Genomic DNA, 18740 nt, shown 5'->3' with positions numbered 1-18740 from the left:
CTAACACGCGTGGTTAGTTTAGAGGGCTCACACGACTTGTTCCACCAACGTCCCACCTCCAGTTGTTTTTATTCTCAACGCGCCAACCTCACTTTCTTGTGATCCCCAGACACTTAACGCCTTATAGTGACGGTGTAGCTACAGCGCGTTTAGCCATCATCCACCATTTGTGCTCTCCACTTATTTGCGCTCAATAACGTTTCAACTTTGCGCAGTTATTTCTGGCTCGGTGATTGTTTTAGTGCAATTGTGTCGCTATGTTGTCTTTCACCAATCGTTTCTACTTTTCATTTCGAAATTGTGCTTCATAGTGTAAAAAAGTGATTGTTGAGAGTGTGATTTCCCTTGTACCAAACACTTAATTCCGTATTTTGTCAATAAGAAACAACCTGAACACATTGATGATCCTAAAAAAACAAATTTCCAGCGATGTAAAACAAAACGTATTCATTTTATGAAACAGACATCAGTGAAAATAAGATGTACGAGCGGAAACAAGCGCGTTTATATTAACTGTAATATAAACCCGCTTGTTTCTGCTTGTACATTATATTTTCACTGATAATGACAACCGTTTTTTTGTCAGCTTCTATTTAAGTCTGTGTCTTGTGCACATTAATCATAAAAAAATATATACAGATAATTTATTTATGAGTATTCCATTACTAGAAGGTATTTTGCGTAAAAGCAGCGGTTAAAGTTTCCCACAGCAAACAAGGCAATTATGGGATGCGTTTTTCGGCTTGATCGGCTTAATCGCATCGTGTTGCCCAAGTTCACATATTCTGTTGTTCAGAAAAACGTAAACATACAAGTAACTATTCGCCATTCTGCAGCCTTTAGCCACGTCCCCCAGCGAGTAAGCACTGGCTGTGGCGGACTGCTGATCATATTAAACTTGTAGCGCCGGTGCTTGTTCTTCACTGTCACCGCCTTGACTGTTGCAATGATGTTGTCAACCTCTGGGAAGTTACCGCGCACTTTCTCAGCGCAATTGTGCAGAAGATGAGCCAAGCAGTTGACGTGGAAGAGTCGCGGGAAGAGGATTTTGATTGCGGTAGTGCAAGCAGTCATATACCTGGCTGCATCGGAAAGCAGAAGAACGAAATTGTTTCTTTCAATGTCCAGCTTCTTCAGTGCGTCGTCAATCTTCATTGCCATTACGTGCTGGTTCACTGTCTCCACAAGTCTGCAATCTAAGATGTGTGTCTTTTCTGGAACTGCAATGTCACCAATGAGTATATTAAAGTATTTTCTGCCGACATCTTCGCTCTCGTCAACTACTAGAAATACTTGCTTGTCATAGAGGTGCTCCTTGATTAGATTTACCTCGCCTACAGCTAACTTGTCTACATGCGCACGACAGGATTCCTCAGACGGCACTGGCTGCCCAAGGTCGGTGAACAGCTGTTTAATCTTTAAGTTTTGTAGCTTTTACAAAGGGATGTCTGCCGCTAGGAAGGCCCCAACCAACTTAGTCTTGAAGTCCTTCTTTGAACTTTGAATAAAAGACTGCATTGGTTTACTTGTGTCGGCAGGCTCCGTCACTTGGAGCAGTTTTTGATGTTTTGCTGAGCACGGTGGCTTTACACTATGAAACGCTTTTCACAGTTTACTAATTGGCAGCAGAGGACGCAAAACAGTTCGCCATTCGGGTTCCTGCAAATCTCTTTTGGACACTCTTGCATGTAAATCCTAGTTTTGTTTTTGTGTGTATTTGATATTTTCGGCATTTCGAAAATTACAAACAGCTATAAAAATTCAGCAGCCTTTATTAAAACAACAAGATCCTGGTTATGCTCGAATCAAATTGCTGAGTAAACAGTTAATGTGCAAAAGTCTAACTACCTTAATCTGAACACAGACCTAGCCTATTCTGAAAAGGAAAATGAGCTAATTGCAATCACTACCAAAAAACTGCAGCTAAGACACTACGAAAACTGTTCTAAACTGAAGATACATGAAGTATCTAATGCAAAACCAAAACAAAAGCTGCACCAAACCCATATCTGCCTTAAAATAATTTAATTAGGACCAGCCAAAAATTTTACACGTGTGTTCAGCATCACACCATATCAACCTAATTATTTCACTTATTGGTTTATGATTCACAATAAGCAGACAATGGGCCATTTACAACAGTATAAAGTAGGTTACAAAGTGTAAAATAAAAAGATAACTAACAGTGCAACCTCTACAACACCACAACAATGCAGTTTGTAAACAATTTTGACTTTATAAAAAATTTTGACTTTGTAAACAATTTTTGACCTATTCGATAAATTTTGACATTTTTTTGACTTTTTTGGACAAGTCAAAAAATAATTGCCTTAGTTATTACATTTAGTTTGCTGAATTATTTCGCAATTTGCTTTCGAAACGTCATGTTCTACACAAATATATTGGCTTGTTTGTTTCTCGTTATGTAGTATTGTATGCAGTAAAGTGTGTATATGTAATATAATTTGTTAAACAAATCAAGGATCATTCAAAAAACAAGTTCAGTTGAAATATTAAGCACAACTGCATTGTTTAAGTGCATAAATGCACCGCAACAAGTACGTACGTTTCAAACACACATGTTAGCATAAATTTCTTGCAATCGAAAGTTCTTGTTTGTGCGGTATGCGGTCGACTAAAAAATGCAGAAATGGAGAAAATAGTGCACCCTCGAAACTTAGTTGTCAGTATACATTAAAGCAGTGCTTCCCAACCTTTTCCAACTCACGGCCCACTTCCTAAAAAAAAAATTTTGGCGGACCACCGTTTAATATTGCGACAAAATCACAATGGAAAAAGAATTATAATAAAGAAAGAAAAATAATAACCGCACAGGCAATACTTTTGTTAATGTGAAGCCTGAGCTTGATGATTTGACAAGATAAGACGATTCCGTTATAGTTACTAATACAAGTAGTGTTGTGAAGCAACAATCGCAGTTTAATTACTGTTGTGACGTGACAATTGCATTTTGTTAGCGTGACAAAGCTTTCTTTCACGTGAAATCTTATGCGGCTTTCATAGCAAGCAATATTATATTTTAGAAAAATATAGATACCTTGAAAGTACGTTTTCAGTGAGAACTTCTTACGAACTGTGTAACTTTTTAAACTTCCATACTGGTATGGTAATAATTTGAAAAGCTTCGCGGCCCACGCCCACCGGTTGGGAAGCGCTGCATTAAAGCATTATACAGTATCACATAGCTAAAATATATTATTGGTGAGCCCAACTTTATGCCACAATTTGTTTACTTTATGCATTTCATGTGATGAGTTCACGATGTGATACACTAAGGAATAAAATGCGGAAAATTAGCGAAAACAAAAAATGCCAGAAAAAAGGCAAGGAAAATGACACACGAACCATAATACATATTTACCCAGTTTATTAAACCTCTTATGTCGTTTAAAGCTGCGACAATTTTTTATAAAATGTGAAACACACAAACCCTGATGAGATAAAGTAAATTCGAAAGCTTAATAAAAACTCAAACTAATATAGTAAGAGTTACATGTTTGTAAATATTCAGGACTACTGACAAATTTCATACCCAATAAAAAAAACTACTTTGTGATTGGTTTAACTATAACCGCACACTTTACTTACTACTTTCGCAGGAATAGCGTGACAGCAAAAAACGCATTTTGCAAGCTTTAAGTTGTTCTTCTAATAAAAGTACAACACGATATTACCGCAAATTAGGAAAAAAAAGACAATGCAAACGAGAAAAAAGCCAATACAAATGCTTCAATAATTGAAATACATTTCTTATTGTTTACGCAGTCAACCTGAGAATGATTGCAATCGGCCATTTATGACCAACTTATAATTTAAGCCTGGTCGTCACGTAAGACGTAATCAAACGAGATACAAGACATATGCAAATATATTTATGATGCAACCACCAATTAACTGCCATTCCCAACTTCCCCATTTACTCATTATTTGAATCTGGTGGCTCAAAGTGTTCAATTCGTTCCAATACAAAGGGTTGCGCAGGTGGTTTCTTCCTACGTCCTTTAACAGTATTGGGTTGCTACCCAGATCCGTCACTCTTGCATGGGAAGACTTTCTTTCTGATGACGTCATCCATGACGCAGTACAGGAGGAATACGACGATTCCCTGCAACCCGTTCACTAAGCTGTGCATGTACATAAACGTCACGTTTGAAGTGTCGTTGCCGATTCCTGTAGAAACAAATATGCTTTTTACAGCAGTGATTCACGTATTAAATTTAAATAAAACTATGATATATAAAATAAGCTTTTCTTTTAGGGGTGCAACGTGACATTCACTAAACCATTTAATTCAAAGTTGGTAAATAGGTTTGCTGCGACATAGCAAAATATGTTTTAAGGTACATTTTACAGGCTGAAAAACCAAAAGTTGTCCTAAGATGTAAACGTTTGGTTATCTAACAAAAAGAGGATATAGCGTTGTAATGTACACAGACGTTACGCATCTTGCCATAAACGGGAGTTAAAATTGCACTCTGCCAAAACGAATACTACGCTCCACACTTCAGTTTGGGAAGTAAGTTTAGAAAAAAGTTGTGTATTATAAAACCAAAACCTGTGAAAAATGCCAAAGTCCATGTTCCACCCAGCATGAGGAAAAAGATAATGAACGATTTTGCTGCCCTCAATGCGTCTTCCGTTCCAGGATCTTCACCTCTGTTGCGCATCCTTCGTGAGTTGAAAATCACATGAGTCGTCTTCACGATGATCATCAAGTTGATAAGGAGGACGAGTGCAAGAGGAGCGACGACCGTTGAATAAAATATCGGGGTACCGGGATCCAACCAGCATCTGTCATACTTGGGAATGGATGAAGACTGGTTTGAATACTTGTGATTCGTAGAATGGCTGGTGCTTCATATAGATATCGTAGTGAAATCCCACTCCCACAGATGGCATCACGATGAAAGCTGGAATGACCCAGCCCATCAGAATGAAGATTTTGAGACGTTTATCGGGTTCTTGGGTTCTGAATGTGTAGGGAAATGAGGTGGCCATCAGAAGACGGATGCCTTCCACAAGAAACCAGAATCCTTAAACACAAACAAGTTTCAAGATGAGCTTTAATAGATTTTTGTTCAAAGGTATACTGTAACTTAGACGTATGAGTATTGTCGTTTAACGAAGATGAACAGATGAAGTTACCCTGAAAGGTTCATGTAGACCAACTAGCACGTTACCATTATACACAAATCACAGTACGGCAGGCCCATTTACATGATATTCGACATGCTTGGGAAATAAGCTTGAATTGGTATAAACCCTTAAAAAGGCTGGCGCACTATTGTCGTTAGTTTATGATTTACATGCATCTTACCTAATAGTTTATGATTACATGCATCTTACCTAATGACAGCAAGCAATAATGGTTAGCCACAGTAAATACCATGCATGAGGTTTCATGCAGGACGACAAGGTCATGGGATATGTTCACTGCGTGAAGAAGCAGAAGAGCCACTGACAAGTTGATTTGAACTGGAACCCGATCGTTTTCGCCTTTGAAATGGTGAAGGATTGCTATTGTGATTATCAATGCCACAATGGAGGCAATTTCAGTGGTGTAAGATGTGATCTGCATTACATAAAACCTTAAAACATTTGTTTTGAGCTAAATTGATTTGGTAACAGCTCATCAGCCTAATAACATCATCAACCTTAAATAATTCTTTTTTTGCAATACTGCTGTTACCTTTACGCCATGAGGGAGAGTGACTGTTTCCATTGCCATGAGAACACTAAAAACGGTCAGGTGGTTGCACACGCAAGTGACGTCACCTGTTACGTCATTAGTAATTGTGGCGCAACCTAAACCTGAATATTTCCTTAAAGCTGTATCGAAGAAGCGACAGACGTGTTGAAGCTTTGTGATCCTCAGGTTGCTTGTGTTTTTCTTTTCTTCTTCGATCTGCTTGCAGACTGGTTGTGTCGATGGTGGGGTTACGACAAAGCTTGCGTTTCCTGGCAACTGATCGCTTCCTGCAGTGTAGTTGGATGCAGGCAGGAAGCTATGGGCAACCCAACCAGCAATAACAATAAACGATGAGTTATCTATAGCAATGTACCGCGTGATAGCGAGTGAACTTCGACTGGGTGATTCGGTATCTACAGTTTTGGTTTGATTTATCTTATAGACAAACACAGCAACAACGATTCGACTAACGTTAATTGTTTGTAGCGTAAAATTGATGTGGGCTAATTCAAGGTCGAGAAGGGAGTTGTATGTCTCTTTATCAATATCGGTAACCACGACATGTAACTGGGCATCTGTCAGGTTGTAGGTTGTTCCGTTGGTATCGGGATGATTTCGGCCAAACTTCTCAATGATGTATTCGAGGTTATCGAACCCAACCCAGTCAGTCGGTTTCTGAACTTGTAGCTTCTGTAAAACTTCTGCAAAAATGTAACAAGTCCAAAAACACTTTTATGGGTTCATCAAATGCACAACTGCACCTTTTCAAACACTTACATTTACAGACCCTTTGGAACATTTGCACAAACTAGGAGTTTTCAACCCGATTGGTTTAAATTTCAATTTTAAATACAATGGTTTCAACTTTAACCCGTGTTTAATTTGGAATTAATTTTTGTAGCATGTATTCTCAGGAAAACATGTTGAAAGTCTAGAACTTTTCTGCTGCTTGCATAGGTAAAACGGGAACTGTTGAATAAAATGTTCTAGAACACTTTAAACGTTGACCTTTTCTCAAGCAAACTTACATCTTAAAAACAAATCGAATTAACATATGTTTTGAAGAAACACGCTACCAATTATCCAATTAGGAAACACGCTACCAATTGTTACCTTCAATTGGAACTGGACAATCGTCGTATTCGATGAATACAAAACCTGAAAATATATATTTATACACTCTGATATCATGGTGTTAACGTGTGTAAAACAAAACTTACTAAGACTGCTGGCGATCACATCTTCAAATGATGAACTAATTGAAAAATTGGTCTTCTTGTATCTTAGTTTGCAAAATGCTTCGGCTGAAGTTTCGTTGACAAATCTTCTACATTTTGGATCTGTAAAAGAATTTTGGTAATACAAGCACCCAGATAATTAATTATAAGTAAGCCGCAGATAGCACACACTGTTTCCACTTACAAGGCCCAAGTTGTGCGGCTGGTGAGAAGACATTGGGCATTTTGGCCAGTGTAGCCATACAGCACTCTCAAACCACAGTTTTTGGGAGTAACACGCTAAAAAGCCATGCCTCGCCAATTCTGTTTCATTCTTGTCACCAGCTACGCTGATAAGACCTTCAGTCGGGATCAATTTACCCTACACTGTCCGCAGCTTACTTATATTAGATATTTATTCAAATCGCCTAAGAAGACAGGTCGTGTTTTGGTATGATTTAACGCTGAATGTTTTGTTATAATTCTACGATAGTCAATATAACTCAAGGGCTTAATTCGGCCACTGTTTTCAAAAATTGTCTGGTTTGGAGCGGTTCTGTACTGTCAGATTCACGTAATGAAGTTAGAGCCGCTTACAGGCAGGTATAACTGGCGTTTAAATTGTTTCGTTTTCGCAGCTATCAAAATTGAAAATAATCGCTATTTTGAACTCACCCGAAGTTCACCCGATTCCCTTTGTCAAAAAACAGTAAATTTTTTTGTTTTAAAAATTGTAAATTGTTCTGTAGTTGTGTTGCGAGTCTACTTTCCTTTAAAGATGCGTTTCCTTCAAAGGTAAATACTGTATTTGTCCAAAAGATGTGAATATAAATTAGTAAAGTATTATGTAGAAGATTTTTTATGATAATATATAATAATGTTTTCGTCAATACAGAGTAGTCGCAATCCTAGTAGGAACAAAATGTATAAAAAGGGCTGTATTATTGATTACAATTGAAACTTCTGCATCAAAGTGCGTCATTGTTAGCATCGTTATGGAAGCGTTTCATAACGGAACGGAGCGGCACATGGAAACGAAATAAATAATTATTTATAACTATCATTATTATTTTCAATCATCATTTTGGCTTAAATACCGGAACGAAATAGCGTTGTTCACTATTCCTTTTTTTTTGACCTGCAAATTTAACATGAAAATAATGCTGACTAATTTCGCCGAATTACTGAAGAAAAACGTTGTAAACTTATTTCGGTCAAACCGAAAGGAAATGAAAATATGGGTCAGGAACAATATCACGAAATAAATAATTTGCACAGAACCATCGTAATCTCGTTTCGTTCCGTCCCCGTACGAAACACAAGATTTTGTCAGAAATAAAACTTACACATGTCAAACGTAGACGAGTCAATATTACTTTCAGACTGTTTATGCACAAATCAGCTACTTACCAATCACCTTGGTGCAGTCATCAAAGCAGAATGTTTTCTAAAGGCCAAATCCTGGTCCACATCTGGGTCCTGCACAGAATATCAAAGTTAACCTCATATCTGACACACAGTTAGGGAAATGTACGGGAACATAACTATAAGTTTGAAAAATACTAATGAAAGCTCAGCGAGTAAGTAAAGTTTGCGAGTACCAGCGTTATTCAACTTGGGTCCCACTATTTTGCTAACGTGCAAATTAAAGCTAATGGGGTAACAGGATCTCCCTTTCGGGTTCGTAAAGTGATTTCGGCGGTAGTAGCAAGTAGTTGTTGGGGAAATACTTTTCTAAGGGGTTTGCCCAAGTACAAATTTGTTTTCGGCTTTGTATGTATAATTTAGAGCTAAAGAACTCGTGTAGACCGCTATCAGTTTGTTTTCAAAGGGTTTAGGAATTCAACTACATTAAACAGGACAAGCTTAAAATATTTTGTACATGGGAATAAAGGTGTTGTAGTTTAATTACACTTACCCGTGTGTTCCATTCCCGTCTTTGTATCTAAAACACACACATAAAATATATTTTAATGAGCAAAAACAGGAATATTTCGTTGGTTGGTTGTTTTTACGTTTTTATTGACGAAACAACACATAAAGGCTTGCGGTCGTGATTGAAAAAAATGTTTTGAGATAGTTTAAGTATCTGGTTGAGGCGGGATGCGAACTATTAACCATTTGGCTAATTAGTAAAGAAGTTGTACTTAAAATTCATACGCACTATTACAGGGTTTGCCCAACCTTTGTCATAATTTATTAGTATCTTCCAAAGGGTTAAAAACTACGGTTATTCTGGAGTAAACTTTATTATAACCAACAATATAAACTAAAAAGCAATGAATGCTTTTGTTTTATGCATGTCACTAACCATTGCAAACGATGGTACTTCCATTCAGTGGCTCGATAAATGCACTTCGTTTAGAGTAGTTAATATCTTCGCCTAAAACACATTTTTTTAAAAACTAAAAAAGTATGTTTGGGGCAACTGGGCTAAGTCTCCATAACCAAAAAATGGGTAGCGAAATCTTTTGCAAAAAAAACTTTTTTGGTAAACAGATGATGCAGAGTGCCTCAGTAATTGCGGCAGCGTTACTCGAAATTTGTGATTTTTTGCACAAAGGTAGTTTATATAGCGCATGTAAAATATCATCAAACATTTCCACCTTGATGGCAGCTATGTTTCTTGTAACACTCTGAAGTCCCGTCGTAACTCTGAAGTTTGGGGCATTCTGAAACAAGAAACTGCAGTTTCACATTTCCATAGATAATGCTGAAATATGGCAATTTTTACGTTCAATCGTTTCGCTTTCCTCAAGGTCACAGGGGCTCACGTCAAAGTCCATAGTTAAGTTTCCATCTACAAACACAACATTCAAGATAAATCATAATTAAAAAACGATCCATAATCGCTAATAAGGCGAAAAACAACAAGGCGTTTACAAAACAAAAGATATAAACAAACCAGTCAACTAAGATTTAAATAACCATACAGTTGTTAAACTGCCATAACTTTTTTATCCAACACTAGTGGTTCGGCGATTTGGCTGCAACACGTTTAGCCATGTTTTACGAATTGTGCTATTTGCAGTTTTGCGCAATAATGTTTTAACACTGGGCAGATATTTCTGGCGCTGTGGTTGTTGAGTGCAATTGTGTCGAATGAATCCCACTAGTACAATTCAAATAACTTTACGGGTACTTTTAAAAAAGTTAACCAATACCCTACGGAAACAATTCTTTGCAGAAATTTAGTAATGCTAATGACCATACTTCAGTTTTGTTGTTATTAGTGTAAATGTAAGAAACTGTCTTATGGATGTAATTGTGCACCTACATAAAATTAGTTTTTTTAGTAGGAAAAGACGAATATTGAATTTTAATATAAAATGATACCACATTGTTTGAGATACAGGTACGAACCAGATCGTGGAGTTATTTGTAAATACCTAAGATTTTTATTTTCTTCGAAAACTGCAATATATGGATATTTTGTTGCCAGCGCCCACCCAACCTACTAACTAAGGTCATAGAGTTAGAATTAACATTCTTACTTTCCTCTTCTTTCCAGGTTTCTGAGATTCTAAACTTGTTATAATATGTTTTATTAGCAGATTTCCATTCTTCTATACCTTTAAGTTTGCATTCTGGAACATTTTCTAAATGCAACAAATAGTATTTTTTATTGGACAAACACAATTATTTACAGAGTTTGTCCTACAACTGTGAAAGATAAAAGAAATGGATAAACGATTTATGCAATTTATACAAGAAAAACAAGGTTTAGGCCAAACAAATGAAACTTTGAAAGTTAAAAATTGTTTTTACTTGATATGTGTACGATTTAAACATACCAAGCCTACTGTCGATTTTTTAGTTTGTTTCTAGCTGAGAAGAATAACTGGTTTTCTTCAGAATGCATAAAATAAATTACCGCTATCAATTATTCCAGTCGCTGATGAATCGTAACATGCCTTGGGGTAATACGTGTAGCAACATTCTGAAAAGTACAAAATTAATCATGTTAAAATGACATAAAAATTTAATAAAACTTTCTGGCGGAGTTTTTTAATCTCTTAAAAAAATATCAGACCTGATTTTTTTCAAATAGTGTTCCGATTATTATTCATTGATAACAACGGAAATCAAATTGTCACATTATCGGCGAATGCGCCCCATCCTAATCTTAAAAAAGCTAGCATTTTTCCAGTGAACCTCATACCAGACATTTTGGAACTTTATAATTTTTTACCGCTTTGATACAAATTTTCAGATGTCGGATTTTTGTTTTAATTATACCCTAAATACACGTGCATCTGGCGGAGAATATGCAGAGTATAATTTTGTTCTTGCCTTTCTTTGTCGATTGGGTGTTGTTTTTGATTGCATAACTATCTTTAGATTTGTCATTCTGGTTGACATTGAAATAGTCTGTTAAGACAATGTGCATCAGTGTAGTAAGTAAAGTGTATGCACATAAAGTTTACCGGTTAGATCAGTACAATCACTTCCTGACATGCACGGTATGGGCTTGATGCTTGGAATTAAAGTGTGTTTTGTGCAGTAAGTTATCTTGTACCCTGAAAATCAAACAAAAAACTTTACTAACTTACTTCTTATAGTAAAGAATTTAGCATTGCAGCAATGAAATGAATTATCAAAAAAAGCTTCAATATATCACCCATAATCAACATCACCACCGAAACTAACAATGAAGTGAAAATATTATTTAAATCTTTTTTTATAGAACAGATATTGGTTAAAAATTAATAAGTGTGTCGTTTTATGTAGTTAACAGTAATGTAGTACGCAACAATATATAATTATTTTTTTGTCTAACCACTTAAAGTAGCAAGCATAATATCATTTCTGAAAGTTATGCAGACTGTTATTCGAACTATAAATTATATAAGCACCGACCTTTGATTTCCAGAAAACAGCAAACAAGAAAAAGATGAAATATCAACTTTCTCATTCTGCTTAGTTTATCAAACCATTCATTTTTTCTTTTCCAAGTACGAAAAACAGAAGCAGTTATTAATGGTGTGATCAGGTGTAATTTGTGTAAAGCTTACACGTATTAAGTATAATTTTTCGACTTTGCCCTAATTAAATTTTTTGTTATCATAAACTTTCTGCACCAAGATATGCTGTTATTCACGACTAGACACGCTTAAACGAAATTTTCTAACGAGCTTCGTGCAGGCAACTATATCGCTTATTGCATACAGCACTTCGCACGCTTAAAGCGGGTTCCCTAACGAGCTTCGTGCAGTCAACTGTAGCTTAGTACTTAAAAAGAGCGTATGCTTTACGCTGTTTAACTAAAAAGCTTAAAGGCAAGCAAGAATACCGCCTACACAATGCACTACTTCGTAATATAAAAGTGCTTCGTGCAGTCAATCGGCATAGCATTTGCTACATGCACGACTTACAAGCCTAAAGCGGTTACCCCAACGAGCTCCGTTAAGTCACATTTCTAAATTTGCAATATTAGACAAAAAATAGCAATTAGGCTTTAAATGCACATTTTTCCTGTTGTCTTATTGCCTGCAAATTTATCACGTCCTATCGCAATTGCAAACAAGTCATACTAAACCCAACGCTGTTAAGTACGTTTAATGCATAGGCCAACAAACGCTTATAATAGATCCTTTGTTGTTATTTAGAAGGAATTTGAGCAGATTGCGCCTACGTAGAGGTGTAGACATGTCGGCTTCCGCAAGAAAAGATGGAAAATCGACCAAAGCGTTCGAAATACGTCACTGTTCCTCTATTACGTCACAACCATTGCATAGAGATAGTTAAAGGTGAACAGATTTGTTTTGATTTGATTCCATATCAAGACGCCTGCTGTTGCTATTGATAGCTCTATTGCATTGCGTAAATGCCTTATTTACCCATAATAAAATATTGCAGATATGATAACTGGGCCTGTTCACAATTAATAAATGAAGGTGACTACATTGCAGCTACGAATAACATCACGATAGGCAAAAAGGGCACGGTTGTATTTTAAATATTTTTGACACCCTCTTAATTCGGTCGAAATGTTATTGGTAACAATGCTAACTTTGTCAAACTAACACAAGTTTCCACACATTTTTCCACTTAATAAAAAAAATAGTGTTTCAGACGAGAAGCAATGTTGGTGTATGTCTTGTTACTAAAAAACAGCATGATCTATACAAATCAGTCGTATGTTTGAAATGTCTAAAATATAAGAAAAGTCAAGCATGAGTGAATATGTGGTAGTGCTTGGCAAAATTTAAGATTACAAAAATGTGAAAGTTTAATGAAACGATATATAAAATTGCCAACGGTTGCAAAATTGGTTTAATTTGTATTCTATACCTATATAATTTCCTACACCTATAACTATCAACAGATTTCAGATAATATTAATTTGTACCCGATCGTGGTTATAATAGATTGACAAAAACAACGGTAAACAACGGTAAGATGGCCTATAGACAGGCGAAAGAGTTCACTTATGTAAAGCTCTATGCTGTGTAATATTGGCTAATATACGAGTGCTAACGTCGCAGCTACCATTATTGCTCAACATGAAACGTTGTATGTGCGGATATCGTTGTGCGTCCGACAACAGGTATTTGATAGTCACCAGATCATACGACCTGCCGAGGTAATAAACAATAACTGTTGCATTATTGCTATCTGCGACGAAATAACATGAACCGCGAAGCATTATACATAAATTACCGTGACAATATAGGCATAAGTCCAATCAGGTAGTAATACTAAGACACTTAGGGAATGCCAGCTTTACCCAAAAAACTGTTTTTGCTTTACTTGTTCTTTTTTTCCGCAAATCAGTCTGGATAACAATCTTGATCTGTGTTTGTGTACACCTGCACCAACAATTTTTCATTTAAATTTCATAAAAAAAAACATGGCGATTTAAATAATCTACCCCATTCCATGTTTGTCACCAAACAATTTACTCATGCAGCTCATCAGGGTAATAACTACTGATCTCTATAAACCCTGGATTGCGCTACTGGCCGTCACGGTTGAAGCAAATTGAAGCCTAATGGCGGCTGCAAAAGGAAGCCCCAAAAATGCATTGCGGGCAATGGGGAGAGAGTGGAAAAATGTCGATAAATTTTGTTTTAGGCATTTTTATTGCGATTTTTTCAGATATGATTAGTAGTTTAATAGGACGCATGTCTTCCAGTGTGTAATAACCAATAAATATGCGTAGATTGACTGTGAGGTGTATGTATGTGTACTGGAAATTAAAACGTTTTTAAGTTAGTGTTGAAATAAATCTTTACTGAGTGGTAATCAATGTTTCTTGTGCAATATAAGTAATTTCCGTGCTTTTTTAAGTATTTAGGACTTAAATCCGACAAGACGGCTATTTTTTTCACACAAGGTGATGTGATACTTTGTGTGACATTACCTTGCTTATCCAAACTGCTGTTTTTGATTGTCATCAAACTCCAGGAAATTTTGAGGAACAAGTGGTTGGAACGTTTTGATTAAAAACGTAAAATAATAATAAAATATTTCAACTATTTTGCTCCAAATATTTTTAACAGTATTTGACTTTTTTTCTTAAATGAGTGCATTTGATTTGGTTGTTTATTATCTAATATAAAATTGGTGTTATTATAAGATTTAAAAATTCTCATGAAGTTGTTTCTAAACATTTCAGACACAATCGGGTTTATGTTTCTCCAATAAGCAACATTAATTGTCTTAGGTAAAGTCCACTGGAAATGTTTTAGTCTCTTCCCAGATAACTGAAGCAAACAAACAAACAGACACCAAAATATCGATCTAAACTAATCATTTCGATGTAAAACTTTTTAAGTCCACGAAAAACCACGCCTCTTGCAATCTAACATGCAATAGAAACGCAGCAGAAATACCACAGCATTTGTTTGCTAACACGAACACTGTTGATGCATTTACAATTGAATTAATCAATAATGTAGCAAGCTATTACAACACAACATTATTGTTATTGATTAAGTAAATTAAGATTAAAGCGCATCAAATGTAACAATAGACAATTGCTAAAAACATGAGAAATTAATAAAATTATACAAAAAACAAATCAAACAATATAAATGCAATGCAGATAAACAACAGAATCAAGAATCAGTGATTAACTCGCGTTAAAATTTGTAAGGGAAAAGACTAGTGCAACAACTAATAATAAAACAACAAGGAGTACGATTACAGAAACTAAGACGATGATTACAGTTTTTGAAGACTTTTCTTGAGGTTGAATACTTGGTGAAATTGTAACAGGTTCTGCGTAGTATACACAATGAACATAAAAACGTTCATCAGGAAAAAGGGAAAACGTTAACAAACTTAGAACGGTAGTGAAAATTAAACTTATGGCCTAAATTGTTTTTTGTTTTGTTTTAGGGGTTTTGAAAACTCACTTACCATAATCATGAACAATTTCAACTGTGGATTTCATTGGAACACATTCATCTGAAAAATAAGCCCTGTGTAAAACACTTTCATAAATAACGTTTTTAGTACTTAATCCTTTATTACGTTTTTATAGTGCAAAATAGTGAGCCTGTTAAAGCTTATTAATAAAAATCAGTTAATATGGAATCGTTTTGCAAATCTAAAAATATTTTTAACAACGATTGTTTAAATGTCTTTTTCGAACAATGTACCTGTTTTCTTTCTGTCAGTTGCAGCTTGTCGAATGTCACCTCGATTTAATCCAATATTTTTGTAAGCACCAACATCATTATTCTCATAATCATGATTCATGTTTAAATTATACCAAAATCTGATGAACGAAACAAACAATTACAGGATTTCATCGTTAGCTACGTGGTTTAGTTAGTTTGGTTTAGTATATATTTTGTCTTACACTTTCTCACATCACGTGTTACTATGTAATCGTACAAGCTCTGGCTGCTACGGCCCATGGCTGCTAAGACTTATGACTGGCTGCTACGACTCATGACACAACCACTTCATCAACCAACAACAGTTATCTTAAACAGAAACTTAAAATATGTGTTTAATCGAAAAGAAAAAGTATCGAAAATAAAATCGAAAAAAGTCCCACGCTTCATTAGAAAAATGACTTGTATATTTTGCAGTCTTGGTCTGTGTTGTGTTTTCTACGGATCATAAAAAAGCAATTTGAAAAACTATTTTGTAACTTTATTGTAATTGATGACATTGCTTTTGGTAAAAAATTTAAAGTAAAGTTCTTGATATGTGCAAGGCATTTCGAACATGTGCAAGAAGATTCTGAAATAGCTTTTCTTCAAGGCACACTTGGAAATCACTCGCGATGCTTTAGTACATTGTAGTACGCAGAAAAATGAACAAAGAAAATGTTTAATAATCAAATCAGCTAAACTAAAACAGGGTGGTCTCAACGACATTGGACAGTTTGCTAAGCGCATCTGCTTCCTTATTACTTGCACATAAGTGAAATAACTTGTCTTTTTCAAGTAATTACTTCGATACGTACATCGAAAAAATTAACAGAAGCGAATAGTAATTACACTACCAACTTAACTTTTTAATATAGCACATCTTCTTTGTCCCTCAACTACATACTGCTGTCAATCCAAACAAGTGCGTACTTCCTTCAACACAGGTGTCGCCATTCCTTGCCACGCGTTACACGGATGGCAGGTGAAATGATTACTCATGGCACGCCAGGTGACATCCTTAAAAAATGCAATACTACTTTGATTTGTATGGTCGGTTATTTTTGGCAGCATTGGTAGCGTTGCAAAAAAGTTTTGTGTTAATTAACTTTGTTGTTCTTATTTATGTTTGCAGTGCAAAAAACACAGAAAACGACTGCTATAGCCGTTTTTATACAAATATTTCTTGAGTTCAGCCAGTATTTGCGAGTTAATTTTAGCGTTGACTTCTCTATATATACTTCCTTGCAAAACTATTTTAGGAATAAACATGATTTTTAAAAAGTTCGCAGCAATGAAGAGATGCCAAACCTGCTTTTTCGTTTTATAATTAACTTATATTTCCGGGAGTAAAAGGTAGCGTTTAAAGTTTCTTCGAAAACACCAGTGAAAATCGTTTGCCCAAAAAACTAGACAAAAAGTGAATGAGTAATATATATCAATAAAACTGTGTAGAGTACAATGAACAGTTATGCATAAACAATGTGTTGATGTAATCTTTAAACTTTTTTAAAAACCTACAAATAACGTACCACCAGAAAACGCGAGATGTGACTCACCAACCTAATTCGTAATCGTGACTGAACTGACGCGCTTTAAAGAATTGGTGGTGTTTTCCCACTCGAAATCTCCTAGATGTGTTGAACTGCAATTATCAAACTATGAATAGGAGGTTCCAAAGGTTTTCCTGTACAGATTTGATTGCAACTATGCATTTGCCCAATGTGGCTATACTGCTATATACGGTTAGTGTCTTGTTATCAGCCCCTATAAGTCGTGTGCATAGTGAATATTAATTCTGTTTGCAAGGCAGCAGAAAAATTATTAACTGACTCAAAACTGGAAGTCGGTCAAAACTGGTGAGTAGCTCAAAACTGGTTAAAGTTTATAGAGCTCTACACTTGCCAGAAAAGCTCTATAAACTTGATATTATGCCTAGCAGCAATAGCTTATATGTCAAATCTGGTATGTAACTTAAAACTTGTAGGAAACTGAAACTTGGAGAATAACTTAAAAACGGTAAGTAACGTTTGTGTTTGCAATTATAATGAAAAATCTATTTCCATACCCTACATTTGTTTTCAGCAAGAACTGCATGAAAAATATATAAACTACACAATTCAATTGCGTCATGTTGTAATTTACAGATTGAAGTGGATTCGGGTGATACTTTTGAGATACCCTTGCAAACAGGCCACAGCATTTTATAACAGCACAAATGAAGTTATGTATTACAATTCAATAAATCAACTAAGCAAACAATTACATTTACACAATGCCTAATCACGTCTTTTCAAAACACATTATCTACAATTTAGATTCAAATAAAACAAAATGTCATGACACAAAGTTGTCAAACGTATAAAAAATGATTAACAAACTCATTTGGTGAATACACATCTGATATATCCGAATGTTTATTAATAATTGAAGTCTATTAAGGAATGGAATTTAGCGATAAAATATCATAATTGTTGATTCTAAGTCTCTCTGAGAATGAGAAAAATCAACTGGATTCGTTTCATTCAACGAGGTTTGCGGAAATCCGTTCCAATCTAATTAAACACAGACAAAATTTTAAAATATACAAATTACAAAAAAGAAAATATCAACTGTTTAAATTTAATTTCAAATAAATTACTTGTAAAATCATTACAGTCATCCAAATAACGAGAATCTGGGTTCTTCGTACCTCCAACACAAACGTACTCACTTCGCCAATCGTTCACTCTAAACTAATGTCCGTTTTATTTGACTGTTTAAACCAAATATTTGTAGCGGCTTTACGTAACAGCAGGACACATTGCGTAGACGCTCCCAGTTTGTCCATTAGCACGAAACTGAACAACACCGGTCGGTAGAGGTTTTACACTTGGTGGCAGCATCGATTTAACCACTGAATCGTTTCCGATGGAAAATTTAACTGGTACTGAAAGTACGTCATCATCATAATAACAATCCGGACCTAGAAATGGGCAAATTTTTAGGTTGAAATGATAAGCTTACTTAATTTCGCAGTTACGCAAACACAATACTCACACAACTGATTTTATTCTGAGACAATTTCCAATATTTTGTGGGTAAAGCCAGTGATCTCTGTTTCGGGTATCAATCTCCCATCTCTCCTAAAGGTACATTATTTATGAAACTCAAACGCTTTTTGAATGATGTTGGATTAAATCCAAATAAAAAGTACTTCCAACT

Source organism: Phallusia mammillata, chromosome 3 (genome assembly GCF_965637545.1).
Source record: "Phallusia mammillata chromosome 3, kaPhaMamm4.hap1.1, whole genome shotgun sequence".
In the NCBI taxonomy this organism is placed as follows: domain Eukaryota; kingdom Metazoa; phylum Chordata; class Ascidiacea; order Phlebobranchia; family Ascidiidae; genus Phallusia; species Phallusia mammillata.
The sequence above is the reverse complement of the archived record's forward strand: the minus strand, read 5'-3'. Positions refer to the sequence as shown.